Source organism: Pongo pygmaeus, chromosome 17, assembly GCF_028885625.2.
Source record: "Pongo pygmaeus isolate AG05252 chromosome 17, NHGRI_mPonPyg2-v2.0_pri, whole genome shotgun sequence".
NCBI lineage: Eukaryota > Metazoa > Chordata > Mammalia > Primates > Hominidae > Pongo > Pongo pygmaeus.
Window position 1 is genome coordinate 22,847,180 of NC_072390.2, and position 24,709 is coordinate 22,871,888.

At 44.7% G+C, this 24,709-nt stretch overlaps 1 protein-coding gene across 1 annotated transcript in view; it reads right to left on the reverse strand.

The window, feature by feature from the left end:
* The window catches only part of LOC129018688 (ankyrin repeat domain-containing protein 62), a 127,974-nt gene that overhangs the window by 59,625 nt on the left and 43,640 nt on the right, over nucleotides 1-24,709 (reverse strand). The window contains exons 15-19 of the transcript XR_008495414.2: nucleotides 23,169-23,239; nucleotides 22,749-22,827; nucleotides 21,881-21,925; nucleotides 21,096-21,254; nucleotides 16,127-16,250 (exon numbers count right to left, since the gene is read on the reverse strand). The gene's annotated coding sequence lies outside the window, so the exon portion shown is untranslated. The remainder of the gene's footprint in view (nucleotides 1-16,126; nucleotides 16,251-21,095; nucleotides 21,255-21,880; nucleotides 21,926-22,748; nucleotides 22,828-23,168; nucleotides 23,240-24,709) is intronic.

Genomic DNA, 24,709 nt, shown 5'->3' on the forward strand with positions numbered 1-24,709 from the left:
AGGTGTGTGAGCTTATTTTTGGGTTCTCTCTTCAGTTCCCTTAGTATATATGTCTGTTTTGGTTACTGTAGCCCTATAGTATAGTTTGAAGTAGGGTAACCTAATGCCTCCAGCTTTGTTCTTTTTGCTTAGGATTGCCTTGGTTATTCCAGCTTTTCTGATTCCATATGAACTTTAAAATCGTTTTTTCCTTTCTTTTTTTTTTTTTTTTTTCCAGACAGAGTCTCGCTCTGTTACCCAGGCTGGAGTGCAGTGATGTGATCTTGGCTCACTGAAACCTCAGCCTCACAGGTTCAAGCGATTCTCTTGCTTCAGCCTCCTGAGTAGCTGGGGTTACAGGTGTGCACCACCACATCCAGCTAATTTTTATATTTTTAGTAGAGATGGGATTTCACTGTGTTGGCCAGGCTGGTCTTGAACTCCTGACCTTAAGTGATTCACCCCGCTTGGCCTCCCAAAGTGCTGGGATTACAGGCATGAGCCACCATGCCTGGCCCGTTTTTTCTAGTTCTGCAAAGAATATCATTAGTAGTTAAACATAAATAGCATTGAGTGTACAAATTGCTTTGGGCAGTATGGCCATTTTAATGATACTGCTTCTTCCTATCCATGAGCATGAAAGTTTTTTAGCTTTTACATTTGTTTTGTCATCTCTGATTTCTTTAAGCAGCGGTTTGTAGTTCTCCTTATAGAGCTCTTTCGCCTCCCTTGTTAGCTATATTCCTAAATATTTATTTGTGTGGGCATGGTGAATGGGATTGAATTTCTGATTTGGTTCTCATCTTGACTGTTGTTGGTGTATGAGTGCTAGTTATTTTTGTACACTGATTTTGTGTACTCGGACTGCTATAGTTGTTTATCAGCTTAAGGAGATTTTTGGCTGAGACTATGGGGTTTTCTTTTCTTTGGAAATGGAGTCTTGCTCTGTCACCCAGCTTGGCGGGCAATGGCACGATCTCGGCTTCAACTATGGGGTTTTCTAAATATAGAATAATGCTGTCTGCAAACAGGGATAGTTTGGCTTCCTCTCTTCCTGTTTGGATGCCCTTTATTTATTTCTGTTTGATTGCTCTGGTGAGGGCTTCCAATACTGTGTTGAATAGGAGTGGTGAGAGAGGGCATCCTTGTCTTGTGCTGGTTTTTGAGGGGAATGCCCCCAGCTTTTGCCCATTCAGTATGATCTTGGCTGCAGATTTGTCATGAATGGCTCTTATTATTTCAAGACATGTTCCTTCAACATCAGTTCATTGAGAGTTTTTAACATGAAGGGTGTGGAATTTTGTGGAAAGCCTTTTCTGCAAATATTGAGATACTTGTGGTTTTTGTCTTTGGTTCTGTTTATGTGATTAATCACATTTATTGATTTGCATAGGTTAAACCAACTTTGCATCCCAGGGATGAAGCCTACTTGATTGTGGTGGATTAGCTTTTTGATGTGCTAATGGATTCAGTTTTCAAGGATTTTGTTGAGGATTTATGCATTGAAGTTAATCAAGGATAACAGCCTGAAGCTTTATTTTCTGGTTGTGTTTCTGCAGGTTTTGGTATCAGGAGAATGCTGGCCTCATAGAATGTGTTTGGGAGGAGTCCCTCCTCCTCAGTTTTTTTTTGGAAGCATTTCAGCAGAAATGGTATCAGCTCTTTTTTGTGCATCTGGTCAAATCTGGCTGTGAATCCATCACGTCCTGGGCATTTTTTTTTTTTTTTTTGGTAGCTTATTTACTCCTATTCAACTTTGGAGCTCATCATTGGTCTGTTAAAACATTCAATTAGTTCTTGATTCAGTCTTGGGAGGGTGTACATGTAGAAAAATTTATCTATCTCTTCTAAGAAGGTTTTCTAGTTTGTGTGCACAGAAGCATTTAGTAGTTACTCATGTTACTTGTATTTCTGTGGGATCAGTGGTCACATTGCCTTCATCATTTCTAATGGTGTTTATTTGGATTGTCTCTCTTCTCTATTAGTCTAGCTAGTGGTCTATCTATCTTATTAAATTTTTCAAAAAATCAACCCCTGGATTTGTTGAACTTTTGGATAATTTTCTGAGTCTCAATTTCCTTCTTCAGTTAAGCTCTGACGTTGGTTATTTCTTGTCTTCTGCGAGCTGTGAGGTTGATTTATTCTTGCTTCTCTAATTCTTTCAATTGTGATGTTAGGTCGTTAATTTGATATCTAACACTAATTTTTATTGCGTTGTGGTTCAACAGTATGTTTGGTATGATTTCAGTTCTTTTCATTAGCTAAGGATTGTTTTATATCCAATTATGGGGTTGATTTCAGAGCATGTGGCATGTGGTGATGAGAGAATGCATATTCTGTTGTTTTCAGGGACAGAATTATGTAGAGGTCTATCAGACCCACTTGGTCCAGTGTTGACTTCAGGTCCCATATATCTTTGTTAATTTTCTTCCTCAGTGATCTAACGTCAATGGAGTGTTAAAGTCTCCCACTATTATTTTGTGGGAGTCTATGTCTCTTTGTAGATCTCTAAGAACTCACTTTATGAACCTAGGTGCTCATGTGCTGGATGCATACATATTCAGAATAGTTAGGTCTTCTTGTTGAATTCAACACTTTACCATTCTTTAATGCCCTTCTTTGTCTTTTTTGATCTTTGTTGGTGTGAAATCTGTTTTGTCTGAAATTAGGATCGCAAGCCCTGCTTTTTTCTGTTTTCCATTTGCTTGGTAGATTTTCCTCCATCCCTTTATTTTGAGCCTATGGCTGTCATTATGTGTTAGACATGTCTCTTGAAGACAGCATATGATTGGTTCTTGTTTTATATCCACCTTGCCACACTGTGCCTTTTTAGTGAAGGGTATTTCACTCATTTACATATAAAGTTAGTGTTGATATTTGTGGATTTGATTCTGATGTTGTGTTGTTAGCCAACTGTTATGCTGGCTTGCTTTATAGTGTCAGTGGTCTGTGTATTTAAGTGCATTTTTGTACTAGCTGGTGGTGGTCTTTCTATATTTAGTGCTCCTTTCAAGATCTCTTGTAAGGCAGGTCTGGTGATAACAAACTCCCTCAACTTTTGCTTGTCTGAAAAGGATCTTATTTCTCCTTCAGTTAGGAAGTTTACTTTGGCTGGATATGAAATTCTTGGTTAAAGGATTTTTTTCTTTAAGAATGTCAAATATAGGCCCCCAATCTCTTCTGGCTTGCAGGGTTTCAGCTAAGAGGTCTACTGTTAGCCTGATGGGGTTCCCTTTGTAGGTGACCTGCCCTTTCTCTCTTGCTGCCTTTAACATTCTTTCTTTCATTTGGACCTTTGAAAATCTGATGATTTTATGTCTTGGGGGATGGTATTCTTGTGTAAAATCTTGCAGGAGTTCTCTGTATTTCCTGAATTTGTTTGATTCTCTAGCAAGTTTGGGGAAGTTTTCATGGACAATATGCTGAAATACGTTTTCCAAGTTGTTGGCTTTCTCTCCGTCCCTTTCAGGAATGCCAATGATAAATAGACTTGGCCTCTTTATATAGTCCCATACTTTTCAGAGGTTTCGTTCATATCTTTTGGTTGTTTTTATAATTTTTTGTCTGACTGCCTCATTTCAGAGAGCCAGTCTTCAAAAGCTCTGAAATTCCTTTCTCAGCTAGATTTATTCTCCTGTTAATACTTGCAATTGCATTGTGAAATTCTTGTATTGTGTTACTCAACTCCGTCAGGCCTCTTAGTGGTGGTGTTTTTTTTTTTGTATGGTGGCCATTTCATCCTTCAGCTCCTGTATTATTCTATTGTGATTCTCGGTTTCCTTGCATTAGGTTTTGCCAGCTTCCTGAATCTCAACGGTCCTCATTCCTGCCCACAGTCTGAATTCTATTTCTATCATGTCAGCCAGCTCAGCCTGGGTAAGAACTCTTCTTGGAGAACTGTTGTGGTCATTTGGAGGGCGTATGACACTCTGGCCACTTGAGTTACCAGAGTTCTTGCATTGGTTCTTTCTCATCTCTGCATGTGGGTGTTCCTTTAACTTCAGTGTAGACTGAGTACAGTCAATAGACTTCTTTTCTGGATGTTTTCACAGAACTGACACTTTATTCGGGTCTTGATTTGAAGCTGACTTCTGATCTTTGGTTTCAGAGGGGAGTATGTTAGCAAGGTACTTTTGGTGTTGAGGTTCTAGGGTGTGATCCAGTAGGTGGCGCTTAGGAATATTGGTCAGTTGGTAAACTCTTGCTCGCTTGTGTGGCCCCTCTATGTTGAACCACACTTGCAGCCCTGTTCCTTCCCAGTACTCTGAAAGCATGTGTTCCTCTCCCCCTTGAGTGCTGGCTGTAGATTGTGGCTTGGCACTCCTGGGCTGCCCACCGCAGCTCTGGGGCGATCTCAGTGTTTATGTTCCTTCCCCAACTTGGAGGCACAGAGAAAGGGACCTTAGCAGTGGTTGTGGCCAAGGGTCTTTCGCATTGTCTCCCGGGGGCTCCACCCAGAGAGAGGCAGGTCAGCATTCACTCAGCGCAATCAGCCCAGGTTGGAGGGTCTGTGCTGTGGGACCAAGCCGGGGGTTCCCTGTCTGGTAGTGAGCAGAGGGGAGCGTGTGGGGCCCATGGGAGATGGACTGGCCTCCTCTCCTTGGGTCAACTGCAGCTTATTGGAGGTGTGGATCAAGGACATAGGGTCTTTGCTCCTTCACTAGTCCAAGGGTAGCAAAGGCAGTTCCACTGCAGAGGCAGTGGCAGAGAGGCTTTCAGTTGCCCCTGGAGGCTGCGTCAAGGGAGTTGCCGAGCTGCCACTGGCTCCATAGGTCTGGCGAGGGGTGGCTAGAGGTCCAGGCCTGAAGGACCTGCCAGGTGAGGAGTTTCGGGAATGGACATCCATGTAACAGTGTGGCCACTTTCTGTAGGGCTGCTGCAGTATGCTGGGGGCCTGCTCCAGTCCCTAGTCACCTTGGATTTTTCAGCACCTGGAGGTATGAAGTTTACAAAACCAAAGATGGTGGCCTGCCCCTCCCACTGGGAGCTCTGTCCCAGGGAGGTATGAAGCTGTTGACGGCCTGAATGCATCTGTAGGAGGTAGCTGGAGAGACCTCGGTTGACAGGTCCCGCTGAGTGAGGAGAAGCAGTATTGGGGCCACTTTTCTTTTTTCCTTTTTTTTGAGACAGAGTCTCACTCTGCCACCCAGGCTGGAGTGCAGTGGCACAATCTGGGCTCACTGCAACCTCTGCCTCCTGGGTTCAAGCTGTTCTCCTGCCTCAGCCTCCCGAGTAGCTGGGACTACAGGTGCACGCCACCACGCCTGGCTAACTTTTTGTACTTTTAGTCAAGAGGCCGTTTCACCATGCTGGCCAGGCTGATCTCCACCTGCTGACCTCATGATCTGCCCACCTCAGCCTCCCAAAGTGCTGGGATTACAGGCGTAAGCAATTGTGCCTGTTTTTAGAAAACAGCACTACGTTTTTTTCAAAAACCAGTCTGTGCATCGTTCTGTTGAGAAGCTGCGCTGTGCGCTGCACTGCGCTGTGCTGTGCTGTGCTGTGCTGTGCTGGGGGTCTGCTTCCATCCCCGATCTCCTTGTTCACTCCTGAGCCCGAAGGCTGGAAGGGCTAAGTTGCCCAAATAGAAGAGATGGTGGCCTGCCGCACTCCCTGGGAGCTCCATCTCAAGGAGGTTTGGGACTTCTGTCAGCCAGAGAACACTGGCAAGGGTGGCTGGACACCCCAGTTGAAAGCTCCCACCCAGTGAAGAGGAACGGGATCAGGGACCCACTTGAAAAAGCAGTCTGGCCACATTTTCGTAGAGCAGCCCCCAGCTGACCCTTTTAAGCGGGTCCCTGATCCCGGTGTTTTCCACCTGACAGAGATCTGAAACCTCCCCAGGATGAACCTCCAAGAAGGAGAGGCGGGCCACCATCTTTGCTGTTGGGGCAACTTAGCCATTGCATCCTGCAGGCTTTAGAGGGTTCAAGCCGATCGGGGGTGGCAGCGCCAGCCTAGCCCAGCCACACGCCATCCTCACTGAGCGGGACCTCCCAACTGGAGTCTCCAGGCACTCTTGCCAGTGCTCTCCAGCTGACAGAGGTTTGAGGCCTCCCTGCGACAGAGCTCCTAGTGGGAGGGGCAACCTGCCATCTTTGCAGTTTTGGTGGCTTGGCGGATCCAGCTTTCTGGCTTGGAAGTGAACCCCGTGACCAGGAATGGGAGCGTACCCCCAGCACAGCACAGCTGCTCGATGAAAATATGGCCAGACTGCCTATTTTTTTTTTAAGCATTGAGAGATGGACTGGCCTCCTCTTTTTGGGTCAACTGCAGCCCGCTGGAGGTGTGGATAAGGCAGGTAGGGTCTTTGCTGCTTCATTAGTCCAAAGGTAGCAAGGGTAGTTCCACTGTAGAGGCAGTGGCAGAGAGGCTTTCAGTTGCTCCTGGAGGCTCTGTTCAGGGCGTTGCAGGGCTGCTACTGGCTTGGTATCTCTGGTGGGAGATTGCTGGAAGCCCAGGCCCAGAGGACCAGCCCCCTGAAAAGATACGGTAACGGGCATCCACGTAACACTCTGGAGACTTTCCTGTAGGGCTGCTGCGGTATGCTGGGGGCCCGATCCTGTCCCTAGCCAGCTCGGATCTTCCAGTACCTAGAGGTAACACGAGTGAAGGCTGTGAAACAGCAAAGATGGCGGCCTGCCCCTCCCTCCAAGAGGTCTGTCCCTGGGAGGTATGGACCTGTTGGTGGCCCAAACACACCTGTAGGAGGTGGCTGGAGACCCCAGTTGGGAGGCCCTGCCCCGTGAGGAGGAACAAGATCGGGGCCCCCTTTAAAAGGCAGTCTGGCCTCGTTTTTGTAGACCAGCTGCGCTGTGCTAAGGGTCCACGCTTCAGCCCCCAGTCACCTAGAACACTCCAAATCCCACAAGCTGGAATGGCTAAGCCACCCAAATGGCAAAGGTAGCGGCCTGCCTCTGCCTCTGGGAGCTTCCTCCCAGGGAGGTTGGAAACCTCTGTTGGCCGGCAGACACTGGCAGGGGTAGTTGAAGACCCCTGCCAGGAGGTCTCACACATTAAGGAGGAACAGGATCGGCAGCCCACTTTAAAAAAGCAGTCTGGGCTGGGCACGGTGGCTCACCCCTGTAATCCCACCACTTTGGGAGGCCGAGGCGGGCGGATCGCTTGAGATCAGGAGTTCGAGGCCAGCTGGGCAACATGGTGAGAACCCGTCTCTACTAAAACTCCAAAAATTAGCTGGGCATGCTGGCCTATGCCTGTAGTCCCAGCTGCTCGGAAGGCTGAGGCTGGAGAATTGCTTGAACCCAGGAGGCGGAGGTTGCGGTGAGCCAAGATTGTGCCACTGCACTCCAGCCTGGGAAGCAGAAGGAGATTCTATCTCAAAACACACACACACACACCCCAAAAAAAGTCTGGCCCCATTTTCATAAAGCAAGTGTGCTGTGCTGGGGGTCTGCTCCAGTCTCCAGATGCCTCTGACTCTCCAAAGACTGAAGGCGGAAATGGCTAAGTTATCCCAACAGCAAAGATGGTGGCCTGATCCTCCTCCTGGAAAGTCCCACAGAGTGAGGTTTAAGATGTCTGCCGGCCAAGGAATACCAGTGGAAGTGGCTGGAGACCCCGGTTGGGAGGTCCCAGAAAGTCAGGAGAAACAGGATCCAGGACACTCTTAAGAAAGAAGCCTGGCCATGTTTTCATGGAAGAGCTGTGCCATGCTGTGCTGTGCTGTGCTGGGGGACCACTTCTGCCCCAGATTGGCCTGCACTCTCTGAAGGCCGAAGGCTGGAATGGCTAAGTTGCCCAAATGGCAAAGATGTGGCCTGCCCCTCCTTCTGGGAGGTCCCACAGAGCAAGGTTTAAGATGTCTGTCGGCCAAGGAACACTGGTGCGGGTGGCTGGAGACCCCATTTGGGAGGTCCTACAAAGGGAAGAGAAACGGGATCCAAGACACGCTTAAGAAAGCAGCCTGGCCCTGTGATGAGAAACGGGATCCAGGACACATTTAAGAAAGCAGCCTGGCCAAGTTTTCGTAGAACAGCTCTGCTGTGCTGTGCTGTGCTAGAGGAACACTTCTGCCGCAGGTTGGTCTGCACACTCTGAAGGCCAAAGGCTGGAATGGCTAAGCCACCCAAATGGCAAAGATGGCCTGCCTCTCTCTCCGGGAGCCCCATCCTAGGGAGGAGTCAAATCTGTGTTAGCTGGAGACCACTGGCAAGAGTAGCTGAAGACCCCAGTTGAGAGCTCCCTCCCAGTGAAGAGAAACAGAAACAGGGACCTGCTTACAAAAGCAGTCTGGCCTCGTTTCACAGGGCAGCTGTGATGTGCTGGGGGACCCCATCCACACCCACCTCTCTATAGGCTTAAAAAAAGCAGCCTGGCCATGTATTTGCAAAACAGCCCCTTGTTGACTTTTTTTAGTGGGTCCCCAGTCACGGTATTCTCTGGCCAACAGAGATCTGAAACCTTTCTGAACATACCAGAAGGAGAAATGGGCTGACATCTTTGTTGTTTGGGCAGCTTAGCCATTGCATTTTTTCGAGCTTTGGAGAGTCCAAGCCCATGTGGTGGGGGGTGGTGGCAGAGCAGTGGGACCTCCCAAAAGGAGAGGTAGGCCAACATCTTTGCCATTTGGGCGACTTAGCCATTCCAGCCTTTGGTCTTCAGAGAGTGCAGGCCAACCTGGGGCAGAAGTGGTCCCCCAGCACAGCACAGCACAGCACAGCACAGCACAGCACGACACAGCTGTTCTAAAAAAACATGGTGCAATCTCGGCTCACCGCAACCTCCGCCTCCTGGGTTCAAGCAATTCTCCAGCCTCAGCCTTCCGAGCAGCTGGGACTACAGGCATAGGCCAGCATGCCCAGCTAATTTTTGGAGTTTTAGTAGAGACGGGTTCTCACCATGTTGCCCAGCTGGCCTCGAACTCCTGATCTCAAGCGATCCGCCCGCCTCGGCCTCCCAAAGTGGTGGGATTACAGGGGTGAGCCACCGTGCCCAGCCCAGACTGCTTTTTTAAAGTGGGCTGCCGATCCTGTTCCTCCTTAATGTGTGAGACCTCCTGGCAGGGGTCTTCAACTACCCCTGCCAGTGTCTGCCGGCCAACAGAGGTTTCCAACCTCCCTGGGAGGAAGCTCCCAGAGGCAGAGGCAGGCCGCTACCTTTGCCATTTGGGTGGCTTAGCCATTCCAGCTTGTGGGATTTGGAGTGTTCTAGGTGACTGGGGGCTGAAGCGTGGACCCTTAGCACAGCGCAGCTGGTCTACAAAAACGAGGCCAGACTGCCTTTTAAAGGGGGCCCCGATCTTGTTCCTCCTCACGGGGCAGGGCCTCCCAACTGGGGTCTCCAGCCACCTCCTACAGGTGTGTTTGGGCCACCAACAGGTCCATACCTCCCAGGGACAGACCTCTTGGAGGGAGGGGCAGGCCGCCATCTTTGCTGTTTCACAGCCTTCACTCGTGTTACCTCTAGGTACTGGAAGATCCGAGCTGGCTAGGGACAGGATCGGGCCCCCAGCATACCGCAGCAGCCCTACAGGAAAGTCTCCAGAGTGTTACGTGGATGCCCGTTACCGTATCTTTTCAGGGGGCTGGTCCTCTGGGCCTGGGCTTCCAGCAATCTCCCACCAGAGATACCAAGCCAGTAGCAGCCCTGCAACGCCCTGAACAGAGCCTCCAGGAGCAACTGAAAGCCTCTCTGCCACTGCCTCTACAGTGGAACTACCCTTGCTACCTTTGGACTAATGAAGCAGCAAAGACCCTACCTGCCTTATCCACACCTCCAGCGGGCTGCAGTTGACCCAAAAAGAGGAGGCCAGTCCATCTCTCAATGCTTAAAAAAAATAGGCAGTCTGGCCATATTTTCATCGAGCAGCTGTGCTGTGCTGGGGGTACGCTCCCATTCCTGGTCACGGGGTTCACTTCCAAGCCAGAAAGCTGGATCCGCCAAGCCACCAAAACTGCAAAGATGGCAGGTTGCCCCTCCCACTAGGAGCTCTGTCGCAGGGAGGCCTCAAACCTCTGTCAGCTGGAGAGCACTGGCAAGAGTGCCTGGAGACTCCAGTTGGGAGGTCCCGCTCAGTGAGGATGGCGTGTGGCTGGGCTAGGCTGGTGCTGCCACCCCCGATCAGCTTGAACCCTCTAAAGCCTGCAGGATGCAATGGCTAAGTTGCCCCAACAGCAAAGATGGTGGCCCGCCTCTCCTTCTTGGAGGTTCATCCTGGGGAGGTTTCAGATCTCTGTCAGGTGGAAAACACCGGGATCAGGGACCCGCTTAAAAGGGTCAGCTGGGGGCTGCTCTACGAAAATGTGGCCAGACTGCTTTTTCAAGTGGGTCCCTGATCCCGTTCCTCTTCACTGGGTGGGAGCTTTCAACTGGGGTGTCCAGCCACCCTTGCCAGTGTTCTCTGGCTGACAGAAGTCCCAAACCTCCTTGAGATGGAGCTCCCAGGGAGTGCGGCAGGCCACCATCTCTTCTATTTGGGCAACTTAGCCCTTCCAGCCTTCGGGCTCAGGAGTGAACAAGGAGATCGGGGATGGAAGCAGACCCCCAGCACAGCACAGCACAGCACAGCACAGCGCAGTGCAGCGCACAGCGCAGCTTCTCAACAGAACGATGCACAGACTGGTTTTTGAAAAAAACGTAGTGCTGTTTTCTAAAAACAGGCACAATTGCTTACGCCTGTAATCCCAGCACTTTGGGAGGCTGAGGTGGGCAGATCATGAGGTCAGCAGGTGGAGATCAGCCTGGCCAGCATGGTGAAACGGCCTCTTGACTAAAAGTACAAAAAGTTAGCCAGGCGTGGTGGCGTGCACCTGTAGTCCCAGCTACTCGGGAGGCTGAGGCAGGAGAACAGCTTGAACCCAGGAGGCAGAGGTTGCAGTGAGCCCAGATTGTGCCACTGCACTCCAGCCTGGGTGGCAGAGTGAGACTCTGTCTCAAAAAAAAGGAAAAAAGAAAAGTGGCCCCAATACTGCTTCTCCTCACTCAGCGGGACCTGTCAACCGAGGTCTCTCCAGCTACCTCCTACAGATGCATTCAGGCCGTCAACAGCTTCATACCTCCCTGGGACAGAGCTCCCAGTGGGAGGGGCAGGCCACCATCTTTGGTTTTGTAAACTTCATACCTCCAGGTGCTGAAAAATCCAAGGTGACTAGGGACTGGAGCAGGCCCCCAGCATACTGCAGCAGCCCTACAGAAAGTGGCCACACTGTTACATGGATGTCCATTCCCGAAACTCCTCACCTGGCAGGTCCTTCAGGCCTGGACCTCTAGCCACCCCTCGCCAGACCTATGGAGCCAGTGGCAGCTCGGCAACTCCCTTGACGCAGCCTCCAGGGGCAACTGAAAGCCTCTCTGCCACTGCCTCTGCAGTGGAACTGCCTTTGCTACCCTTGGACTAGTGAAGGAGCAAAGACCCTATGTCCTTGATCCACACCTCCAATAAGCTGCAGTTGACCCAAGGAGAGGAGGCCAGTCCATCTCCCATGGGCCCCACACGCTCCCCTCTGCTCACTACCAGACAGGGAACCCCCGGCTTGGTCCCACAGCACAGACCCTCCAACCTGGGCTGATTGCGCTGAGTGAATGCTGACCTGCCTCTCTCTGGGTGGAGCCCCCGGGAGACAATGCGAAAGACCCTTGGCCACAACCACTGCTAAGGTCCCTTTCTCTGTGCCTCCAAGTTGGGGAAGGAACATAAACACTGAGATCGCCCCAGAGCTGCGGTGGGCAGCCCAGGAGTGCCAAGCCACAATCTACAGCCAGCACTCAAGGGGGAGAGGAACACATGCTTTCAGAGTACTGGGAAGGAACAGGGCTGCAAGTGTGGTTCAACATAGAGGGGCCACACAAGCGAGCAAGAGTTTACCAACTGACCAATATTCCTAAGCGCCACCTACTGGATCACACCCTAGAACCTCAACACCAAAAGTACCTTGCTAACATACTCCCCTCTGAAACCAAAGATCAGAAGTCAGCTTCAAATCAAGACCCGAATAAAGTGTCAGTTCTGTGAAAACATCCAGAAAAGAAGTCTATTGACTGTACTCAGTCTACACTGAAGTTAAAGGAACACCCACATGCAGAGATGAGAAAGAACCAATGCAAGAACTCTGGTAACTCAAGTGGCCAGAGTGTCATACGCCCTCCAAATGACCACAACAGTTCTCCAAGAAGAGTTCTTACCCAGGCTGAGCTGGCTGACATGATAGAAATAGAATTCAGACTGTGGGCAGGAATGAGGACCGTTGAGATTCAGGAAGCTGGCAAAACCTAATGCAAGGAAACCGAGAATCACAATAGAATAATACAGGAGCTGAAGGATGAAATGGCCACCATACAAAAAAAAAACACCACCACTAACAGGCCTGACAGAGTTGAGTAACACAATACAAGAATTTCACAAAGTCTATAGCTCCCAGTGTGAGTGACACAGAAGACAGGTGATTTCTGCATTTCCAGCTGAGGTACTGGGTGCATCTCATGGGGTAGTGCTGGACAGTGGGTGCAGGATAGTGGGTGCAGTGCACCATGCGTGAGCCAAAGCAGGGCGAGGCATCGCCTCACCCGGGAAGTGCAAGGGGTCAGGGAATTCCCTTTCCTAGTCAAAGAAAGGGGTGACAGACAGCACCTTGAAAATCGGGTCACTCCCACCCTAATACTGCGCTTGTCCAACGGGCTTAACAAACGGCATACCAGGAGATTATATCCCGCACCTGGCTCGGAGGGTCCTACACCCATGGAGCCTTGCTCATTGCTAGCACAGCAGTCTGAGATCAAGCTGCAAGGCGGCAGCGAGGCTGGGGGAGGGGCGCCCGCCATTGCTCAGTCTTGAGTAGGTAAACAAAGCAGCCGGGAAGCTCGAACTGGGTGGACCCCACCACAACTCAAGGAGGCCTGCCTGCCTCTGTAGGCTCCACCTCTGGGGGCAGGGCACAGACAAACAAAAGAGAGCAATAACCTCTGCAGTCTTAAATGTCCCTGTCTGACAGCTTTGAAGAGAGAAGTGGTTTTCCCAGCACGCAGCTTGAGATTTGAGATCTGAGAACGGGTAGACTGCCTCCTCAAGTGGGTCCCTGACCCCCTAGTAGCCTAACTGGGAGGAACCTTGCAGTAGGGGCAGACTGACACCTCACATGGCCGGGTACTCCTGAGACAAAACCTCCAGAGGAACGATCAGGCAGCAGCATTTGCGGTTCACCAATATCTGCCGTTGTGCAGCCACCGCTGCTGATACCCAGGCAAACAGGGTCTGGAGTGGACCTCCAGTAAACTCCAACAGACCTGCAGCTGAGGGTCCTGACTGTTAGAAGGAAAACTAACAAACAGAAAGGACATCCACACCAAAAACCCATCTGTACGTCACCATCATCAAAGACCAAAGGTAGATAAAACCACAAAGATGGGGAAAAAACAGAGCAGAAAAAACAGAAACTCTAAAAATCAGAGCGCCTCTCCTCCTCCAAAGGAACACAGCTCCTCACCAGCAACGGAACAAAGCTGGACACAAAATGACTTTGATGAATTGAGAGAGGAAGGCTTCAGAAGATCAAACTACTCTGAGCTAAAGGAGGAAGTTCGAACCAATGGTAAAGAAGTTAAAAACTTTGAAAAAAAAATTACACGAATGGATAACTAGAATAACCAATGCAGAGAAGTCTTTAAAGGACCTGATGGAGCTGAAAACCAAGGCATAAGAACTACATGACGAATGCACAAGCCTCAGTAACCGATGTGACCAACTGGAAGAAAGGGTATCAGCAATGGAAGACGAAATGAATGAAATGAAGCGTGAAGACAAGTATAGAGAAAAAAAAATAAAAAGAAACGAACAAAACCTCCAAGAAATATGGGACTATGTGAAAAGACCAAATCTACGTCTAATCGGTGTACCTGAAAGTGACGGGCAGAATGGAACCAAGTTGGAAAACACTCTGCAGGATATCATCCCGGAGAACTTCCCCAATCTAGCAAGGCAGGCCAACATTCAAATTTGGGAAATACAGAGAACACCACAAAGATACTCCTCAAGAAGAGCAACTCCAAGACACATAATTGTCAGAGTCACCAAAGTTGAAATGAAGGAAAAAATGTTAAGGGCAGCCAGAGAGAAAGGTCGGGTTACCCACAAAGGGAAGCCCATCAGACTAACAGCTGATCTCTTGGCAGAAACTCTCCAAGCCAGAAGAGAGTGGGGACCAATATTCAACATTCTTTTTTTTTTTTGAGATGGAGTCTTGCTCTGTCGCCCAGGCTGAAGTGCAGTGGCGCGGTCTCCGCTCACTGCAAGCTCCGCCTACCGGGTTCACACCATTCTCCTAGCTCAGCCTCCCAAGTAGCTGGGACTACAGGTGACTGCCACCACGTCCAGCTCATTTTTTTTGTATTTTTACTAGAGACGGGGTTTCACCGTGTTAGTCAGGATGGTCTCGATCTCCTGACCTCGTGATCCACCCTCCTCAGCCTCCCAAAGTGCTGGGATTACAGGCGTGAGCCACCGTGCCCAGCTTTGGCATTCTTAAAGAAAAGAATTTTCAACCCAGAATTTCATATCCAGCCAAACTACGTTTCATAAGTGAAGGAGAAATAAAATCCTTTACAGACAAGCAAATGCTGAGAGATTTTATCACCACGAGGCCTGCCCTACAAGAGCTCCTGAAGGAAGCACTAAACATGGAAAGGAACAACTGGTACCAGCCACTGCAAAAACATGCCAAATTGTAAAGACCGTCAAGGCTAGGAAGAAACTGCATCAACTAACGAGCAAAATAACCAGCTAACATCATAATGACAGGATCAAATTCACACATAACAATACTAACCTTAAATGTAAATGGACTAAATGCTCCAATTAAAAGGCACAGACTGGCAAATTGGATAAAGAGTCAAGACCCATCAGTGTGCTGAATTCAGGAAACCCATCTCATGTGCAGAGACACACATAGGCTCAAAATAAAGGGATGGAGGAAGATCTACAAAGCAAATGGAAAACAAAAAAAGGCAGGGGTTGCAATCCTAGTCTCTGATAAAACAGACTTTAAACAAACAAAGATCAAAAGAGACAAAGAAGGCCGTTACATAATGGTAAAGGGATCAATTCAACAAGAAGAACTAACTATCCTAAATATTTATGCACCCAATACAGGAGCACCCAGATTCATAAAGCAAGTCCTTAGTGACCTACAAAGAGACTTAGACTCCCACACAATAATAATGGGAGACTTTAACACCCCACAGTCAACATTAGACAGATCAACGAGACAGAAAGTTAACAAGGATACCCAGGAATTGAACTCAGCTCTGCACCAAGTGGACCTAATAGACATCTACAGAACTCTCCACCCCAAATCAACAGAATATACATTCTTTTCAGCACCACACCACACCACACCTATTCCAAAATTGACGACATAGTTGGAAGTAAAACACTCCTCAGCAAATGTAAAAGAACAGAAATTATAACAAACTGTCTCTCTGACCACAGTGCAATCAAACTAGAACTCAGGATTAAGAAACTCACTCAAAACCGCTCAACTACATGGAAACTGAACAATCTGCTCCTGAATGACTACTGGGTACATAACAAAATGAAGACAGAAATAAAGATGTTCTTTGAATCCAATGAGAACAAAGACACAACATACCAGAATCTCTGGGACACATTTAAAGCAGTGTGTAGAGGGAAATTTACAGCACTAAATGCCCACAAGAGAAAGCAGGAAACATCTAAAATTGACACCCTAACATCACAATTAAAAGAACTAGAGAAGCAAGAGCAAACATATTCAAAAGCTAGCAGAAGGCAGGAAATAACTAAGATCAGAGCAGAAATGAAGGACATAGAGACACAAAAAACCCTTCAAAAAATCAATGAATCCAGGAGCTGGTTTTCTGAAAAGATCAACAAAATTGATAGACCGCTAGCAAGACTAATAAAGAAGAAAAGAGAGAAGAATCAAATAGACGCAATAAAAAAATGATAAAGGGGATATCATCGCCGATCCCACAGATATACAAACTACCATCAGAGAATACTATAAACACCTCGCCGCAAATAAACTAGAAAATCTAGAAGAAATGGATAAATTCCTCAACACATACACTCTCCCAAGACTAAACCAGGAAGAAGTTGAATCTCTGAATAGACCAATAACAGGCTCTGAAATTGAGGCAATAATTAATAGCTTACCAACCAAAAAAAGTCCAGGACCAGATGGATTCACAGCCGAATTCTATCAGAGGTACAAGGAGGAGCTGGTACCATTCTTTCTGAAACTATTCCAATGAGGCCAGCATCATCCTGATACCAAAGCCTGGTAGAGACACAACAAAAAAAGAGAATTTTAGACCAATATCCTTGATGAAGATTGATGCAAAAATCCTCAGTAAAATACTGGCAAACCTAATCCAGCAACATATCAAAAAGCTTATCCACCATGATCAAGTGGGCTTCATCCCTGGGATGCAAGGCTGGTTCAATATACGAATATCAATAAACATAATCCAGCATATAAACAGAACCAAAGACAAAAACCACATGATTATCTCAATAGATGCAGAAAAGGCCTTTGACAAAATTCAACACCCCTTCATGCTAAAAACTTTCAAGAAATTAGGTATTGAAGGGACATATCTCAAAATAATAAGAGCTATCTATGACAAACCCACAGCCAATATCATACTGAATGGGCAAAAACTGGAAGCATTCCCTTTGAAAACTGGCACAAGAGAGGGATGCCCTCTCTCACCATTCCTATTCAACATAGTGTTGGAAGTTCTGGCCAGGGAAATCAGGCAGGAGAAGGAAATAAAGAGCATTAAATTAGGAAAGAGGAAGTCAAATTGTCCCTGTTTGCAGATGACATGATTGTATATCTAGAAAACCCCATTGTCTCAGCCCAAAATCTCCTTAAGCTGATAAGCAACTTCAGCAAAGTCTCAGGATACAAAATCAATGTGCAAAAATCACAAGCATTCTTATACACCAATAACAGACAAACAGAGAGCCAAATCATGAGTGAACTCCCATTCACAATTGCTTCAAAGAGAATAAAATACCTAGGAATACAACTTACAAGGGATGTGAAGGACCTCTTCAAGGAGAACTACAAACCACTGCTCAACGAAATAAAAGAGGATACAAACAAATGGAAGAACATTCCATGCTCACGGGTAGGAAGAATCAATATCATGAAAATGGCCATACTGCCCAAGGTAATTTATAGATTCAATGCCATCCCCATCAAGCTACCAATGACTTTCTTCACAGAATTGGAAAAAACTACCTTAAAGTTCATATGGAACCAAAAAAGAGCCCGCATTGCCAAGTCAATCCTAAGCCAAAGGAACAAAGCTGGAGGCATCACACCACCTGACTTCAAACTATACTACAAGGATACAGTAATCAAAACAGCATGGTACTGGTACCAAAACAGAGATATAGACCAATGGAACAGAACAGAGCCCTCAGAAATAATGCCGCATATCTACAACTATTTGATCTTTGACAAACCTGAGAAAAACAAGAAATGGGGAAAGGATTCCCTATTTAATAAATGGTGCTGGGAAAACTGGCTAGCCATATGTAGAAAGCTGAAACTGGATCCCTTGCTTACACCTTATACAAAAATTAATTCAAGATGGATTAAAGACTTAAATGTTAGACCTAAAAACCATAAAAACCCTAGAAGAAAACCTAGGCAATACCATTCAGGACATAGGCATGGACAAGGACTTCATGACTAAAACACCAAAAGCAAGGCAACAAAAGCCAAAATTGACAAATGGGATCTTAATTAAACTAAAGAGCTTCTGCACAGCAAAAGAAATCACCATCAGAATGAACAGACAACCTACAGAATGGGAGAAAATTTTTGCAATCTACTCATCTGACAAAGGGCTAATATCCAGAATCTACAAAGAACTCAAACAAATTTACAAGAAAAAAACAAACAACCCCATCAAAAAGTGGGCGAAGGATATGAACAGACACTTCTTAAAAGAAGACATTTATGCAGCCAAAAAACACATGAAAAAATGCTCATCATCACTCGCCATCAGAGAAATGCATATCAAAACCACAGTGAGATACCATCTCATGCCACTTAGAATGGCGATCATTAAAAAGTCAGGAAACAACAGGTGCTGGAGAGGATGTGGAGAAATAGGAACACTTTTATACTGTTGGTGGGACTGTGAACTAGTTCAACCATTGTGGAAGTCAGTGTGGCAATTCCTCAGGGATCTAGAACTAGAAATACCATTTGACCCAGCCATCCCATTACTGGGTATATACCCAAAGGATTATAAATCATGCTGCTATAAAGACACATGCACACGTATGTTTATTGTGGCACTATTCACAATAGCAAAGACTTGGAACAAACCCAAATGTCCAACAATGCTAGACTGGATTAAGAAAATGTGGCACATATACACCAGAGAATACTATGCAGCCATAAAAAAGGATGAGTTCATGTCCTTTGTAGGGACATGGATGAAGTTGGAAACCATCATTCTCAGCAAACTATCGCGAGGACAAAAAACCAAACACCGCATGTTCTCACTCATAGGTGGGAATTGAACAATGAGAACACTTGGACACAGGAAGGGGAACATCACACACTGGGGCCTGTTGTGGGGTGGGGGTAGGGGGTAGGGATAGCATTAGGAGATATACCTACTGTAAATGACGAGTTAATGGGTGCAGCACACCAACATGGCGCATGTATACATATGTAACAAACCTGCACATTGTGCACATGTATCCTAAAACTTAAAGTATAATAATAAAAAAAAAGGAAAAACAGATGAGAAAGGCAGGGACTATAGTTATGTCAACAGGGACAAACACTGCAGTTTTAGTCAAATACGTGCCATCTTGGTAGTAGATTTTGACAGGTAAATTCTAAATTATTTTCTTCTTGATAAGTAAATGTGATGCTTAATGACATGGCAGCTGTTAGTATCTTACGCCATTTATTAAAGGTCTACTAAATCCTTTCAAGGCATGTGAACCAGTGCTCCTGAGGAAAGCAGTGACATACATGCTTTCTCCTGATGTCTCCAAGTATGTAAAATTAATTAAAGCTATTCCTGAACAATATAAAGGAAGTTCCCTCAGCAAGATAAATCTTCCCAATCTTTTGCCCAGGAGAGAATGTGGATTACAGAAAAATAGTGGGTGGGAGTAAAGTGGGAAATTATTTGGGTAATGAGAATATATTTTTTTCTTTGGGGCAAGAAAGCAAATCATGAAAACAAGACTGGAATACAGAAATATGGTACTAATATATATGGTAAATTCTTGAGAAAAGAGGCTGATAAAACAAAATTTTAAAACACAGAACAATAAAGAATACAAGATTTAGAACAAAGTTTATGAAAAAAGTGTAAAAAAAAAAACCATTCTTGTTCAGAATATATAAAGAACTCTTACAAATCAACAACAAAAAGGCAATCAATTAAAACATGGTCAAAGGATAACGACCAGGTTTTTCATCTAAGAACATAGACAATGGTCAGTAACCATATGAAAGGATGGTCAAAATCAAAGGGAAAGGCAAATCAAAACAACAATGAGGTACCACTTCACACCACTAGAATGCCTATAATAAAAAAGATGAAAAATAAATACTGGAAAAGATGTGGACAAATTGGAACCCTCATACACTGCTGGTGGAAATGTAAAATTGTACAGCTGTGTTGAATAACAGCCTGACAGTTCCTTGAGATTAAACACAGTTACCATTTGACCTCGATTCCCACTTGAGTATTTACCCAAGAGGAACATATGTCCACATATGTGTCCACAGTACATTATTCGTAACAGTTAAAACCTGGAAACAATCCAAATATCCATCAACTGTTAAATAAAATGTGGTATTTCTCTGCAATAGAAAATTAATTGCAAATAAGAGGAAATAAACTACTGATACATGCTGTACGATATAGATGAGCCTTGAAAACATTATGCTAAGTGAAATAACCCAGACACAAAAAGCCGATGTTTTATGATTTCACTTATATAACATACCCAGCATAGGTAAATTCATAGAGACAGAAAGTAGAATACAGGTTACTAGGGATGAAGGAAGGATTATGGGAAGATATTTAATGGGTACAGAGTTTCTATTAGGGATGATGAAAAAATTCTAGAAATGGATAATACTGATTGTTGTATGACATTGTGAATGTATTTAATGCCACTGAACTATGGAGTTAAAAATTGTTAAAATGCTAAATTTTATGTTATGTATATTTCACCAGAACTTTCAAAAAGAATTGACAAAGTTTAGAGCATTTTAAACAGAATACAAGATTTGAACTAAAAAATTCAAGAAAAAACTACATTTAAAAATTATTTTAAATTAAATATCAACTTAACCTTCTCCCCCAAATCAATTAATCTTATAATTATATTAACAACATAAAAACCATATGATTATGTATTAGATGCAGAAAAAGCATTTGAGAAAACTGAACATTTTTCATTAAAGAAAAAATCTCAGCAAACTGGAGATAAAAGAGAATTTCCTCGACATGTCAAAGGGCATCTTTAAAAAACCTAATGCTAACATTCTATGTAATGATGAAAGACTGAATACTTTCCCCTAAGATCGAGAAGGCATGTCAGCTCTTACCACTTCTATTCAACACTGTACTGCAAATTCGAGCCACTGTAATCACTTTTTAAAAGGGAGTTGGGAGAGGGAAGAAAGGAAGGAAGGAAGGAAGGAAGAAAAAAAGGAAGAAAGAAGGGAGGAAGGAAGAAATGGAGGAAAACAAAAGGCATCTAGACTGAAAAGAAATAGGTAAAACTATCTTTATTCACAGACATAATCATCTATGTGGAAAACCAAGTGAAACCAATTATGTTACTGGCACCAATGATCAATATATAAAACATAACAATTATGTTACTGGCACCAATGATCAATATCCTGATTGCAGGATACATGATCAATATATAAAAATCAATTGTAATTCTATATGTTAGAAATAAACTGCTAGGAATTGAAATTTTTAAAATAATACTATTTATAACAGCATTAAAATATAAAATTCTTGGGAATATATCTGACACTATGCAAAATATCTGTACGATGATAACTAAAAAGTATCATTTGAGAAAAATCAAAGAAGATCTAAGAAAATACCTTATTCACGAGTTGAGAGACTCATCATTGTTAAGATGTTCATTCTTTCTCATGACATAACGCAATCACAGTCCAAATCCAAGCAGGTATTTTGTAGAAATTGACAATTGACTTTAAGACTTTCATGGCATGTAGATGACACAGAAATGCTCAGTAACTCTGAAAAAAACAAAAGAATAAATTTAGAGGAAAAATACAACCCAGTTTGAAGAATTATTACAAAGCTACAAAAATCGTAACAGTGTGATTTTGGCATAAAGATAAAGAGATCAATAGAACAGAAAAGAGTCCAGAAACCAAGTATACATAAAACACATATACACACACACACACGTGCGCGCGCACACACACACACACACACTCTCTGTCTCTCTTAAAATGACTGGTCAAGTGACTGCTTATGAACTGTAACTGCTTGATACATGAGTCTAGCATCTCTTGGCCTTAAATCACTACCATAACCTTGAGAAGTTGATGATACCTTTGTTTTCTGAGAACAGTTTCAGTGGGCAAGCTGACAGTTCCATAGAGAGGAAACAAGTGTAGAGCCAGAAAAAAAGGGGATACATACAGACTTCTTAAGACTTTTTTTAAAGCTATGGAAGATGATAAACTAATGAGGCATAAATACACTTTTCGTTATGTTTACGTTTTCACATCTTTCAGTAATGTGTATAAGAAAACGTATTTAATGTGGTATTTGTTAACCAAGCAACCCATTCACTATTTATATTTATTTCAGAAATCCATGATTTAAATTTAATTCATAATTTTTGGCAACATACCTTCATCTACTTCTGCAGTTATGTTTCCTTGTATACCTGCTGCATCTGAAACAGTCAAATATTATTAATAATGTTTAAGTTAAACAAGAGACATTATCATGTAGCCCTATAGTATGTCAAGGAGGGTTGATCAACACTAACTTGAAAATCTGAAATGCAAAATGCTGTACAATTTGAAACTTTTTGAGCACACGCATGATACCACAACGGGAAAGGTCCACACCTGACCTCATGTGACAGGCTGTGGTGGAAACAGTTAAAACTTTGTTACATGCAAAACATTTTTGTAAAACACTGTACAGGCCAGATGTGACGACTCACGCCTGTAACCCCAGCACTTTGGGAGGCTGAGGCAAGTGGATCGCCTGAAGTCAGGAGTTCAAGACCAGCCTGGCCAACATGGTGAAACCATCTCTACTAAAAATACAAAAATTAGCCTGGTGTGGCTGCACGCACCCATAGTCCCAGCTACTTTGGAGGCTGGGGCAGGAGGATTGCTTGAACCTGGGAGGCAGAGGTTGCAGTGAGCTGAGATCACACCACTTCACTCCAGTCTGGGCGACAGATCAAGACTCTGTGCCCCACTGCACCCCCCAACCTCGGGCAAAAAAAAAAAAAAAGTAAAACATTGTGTAGAATTATCTTCAGGCTATATGCATAAGGTATATATGAAACACAAATGTATTTCATGTTTACTCTTGGGTACCATCCCTAAGGTATTTCATTAGGTGTATACAAATATTCCAAAATCTGAAAAAATCCACTTTTGGTCCTCCCAAACATTTTGGACAAGGGATATTCTAGAAAAATAAAATTCCTTTTCAGTGTGACAGGAAATAAGAGATTGACTTATTGAACTTGAACTTACCAAAATTTTCTGAAGCTGCTCAATTTTGTCCACTCGGTTTTTCATTCTAATTTTTAACATGGCATTTCCTATTTTAAGCCTAAAATATATATTTTAAAATAATTATTCTCAGACATAATTTTTTTTTAAATCATATAAATTCTGAACAAACACCTGAAGGAATAATTATATAAATTCTGAGACATTTGAAAAGTAGAAAATTGAGAAACTGTTGTTATTTTTCTACCTTTGTTTTGTGGATGATGTGTAAAATTAAAAATAATGTGGAAAATTTATGCATTTCAAAATAGCCTAAAGCTGAAATTTTTCCTTGGCTTCACACAGACATCCTTATTATCTTAACGGATGCAATTCTCCTACTACACTACTCATTTGCTTTATAAATACTCAAGATATTTTGTATGTTGCTTTAAATTGTACTTTTGCATGTGGTCTGGCATCTCCTCAGCACATCTTAGAGTCTCTGTGTGTTGATCCCGCATTTCTTGCAACTAAAACAAAGAATTAAAAACAACCTTTAGGTGTGGAAATAACCCAAATGCCCATCAATAGGTGAATGAATGAACAAAATATGGTTATATATAAAATACTGTTTTTAGACTATCACAATCTATTTTATTAAAAAATGATAATCTAGGACAAATCGACCTATTACCTTTTTTTTTTTTGAGACAGAGTCTCGCTCTGTCACCCAGGCTGGAGTGCAGTGGCACCATCTCGGCTCACTGCAAGCTCCGCCTCCCGGGTTCACACCATTCTGCCTCAGCCTCCCGAGTAGCTGGGACTACAGGCGCCTGCCACCACGCCTGGCTAATTTTTTGTGTTTTTAGTAGAGACGGGGTTTCACCGTGTTAGCCAGGATGATCTCGATCTCCTGACCTCGTGATCCGCCCATCTCGGCCTCCCAAAGTGTTGGGATTACAGGCGTGAGCCACCGCGCCCGGCCCCTATTACCTGTTTTTTAACTAAATTTTACTGGAATGCAGCCACACCCCTTCAGTCTGCATACTGTTTACGGCTACTTTTGTGCTGTAACTGTAGTGTTGAGTTGTTGCAACAGGGATCTTATGGCTCACAAAGTCTCAAATAATACTACTTGGCCCTTTACAGAAAAGTTTACTGCCTATGCTCTAGGATTAAAACACAATATTTTTCTTTTTTAATTTATATTTTATCAGATACTCAAATTTACAAAATTGGTAAAATGGGGAAACATAGGAAATTATAGTAAGCATTTATATTTTTCAATTCCAAACACCACTATATCAACTATAATTTCATTTCTTTTTTGTCTGTATGCATTTAATTTTTGTTGTAGCAAGAAAACTTGCACTTTTTTTTTTTCTTTTTTTTTTGAGACGGAGTCTTGCTCTATGGCCCAGGCTGGAGTGCAATGGCACGATCTCGGCTCACTGCAACCTCCGCCTCCCGGGTTCAAGGGATTCTCCTGTCTCAGCCTCCTGAGTAGCTTGGGATTACAGGCGCCCGCCAACACACCCGGCTAATTTTTGTATTTTTAGTAGAGATGGGGTTTCACCATGTTGGTCAGGCTGGTCTCGAACTCCTGACCTCGTGATCCACCCGCCTCGGCCTCCCAAAGTGCTGGGATTACAGGCGTGAGCCATCGCGCCCGGCCGCACTTTTTTTTTTAAGACGGAGTCTTGCTCAGCCACCCAGGCTGGAGTGCAGTGGCACCATCTTGGCTCACTGCAACCTCCACCCCCGAGGTTCAAGCGATTCTCCTGCCTCAGCCTCCTGAGTAGCTGGGACTACAGGCGTGCACCACCACCATGCCCAGCTAATTTTTGTAACTTTTTTAGTAGAGATGGGGTTTCACCATGTTGGCCAGGATGGTCTCAAACTCCTGACCTCAGGTGATCCACCCACTTCAGCCTCCCAAAGTGCTTGGATTACAGGCGTGAGCCACCGCGCCCGACCCATTTTTAACATTTAAAACTAAG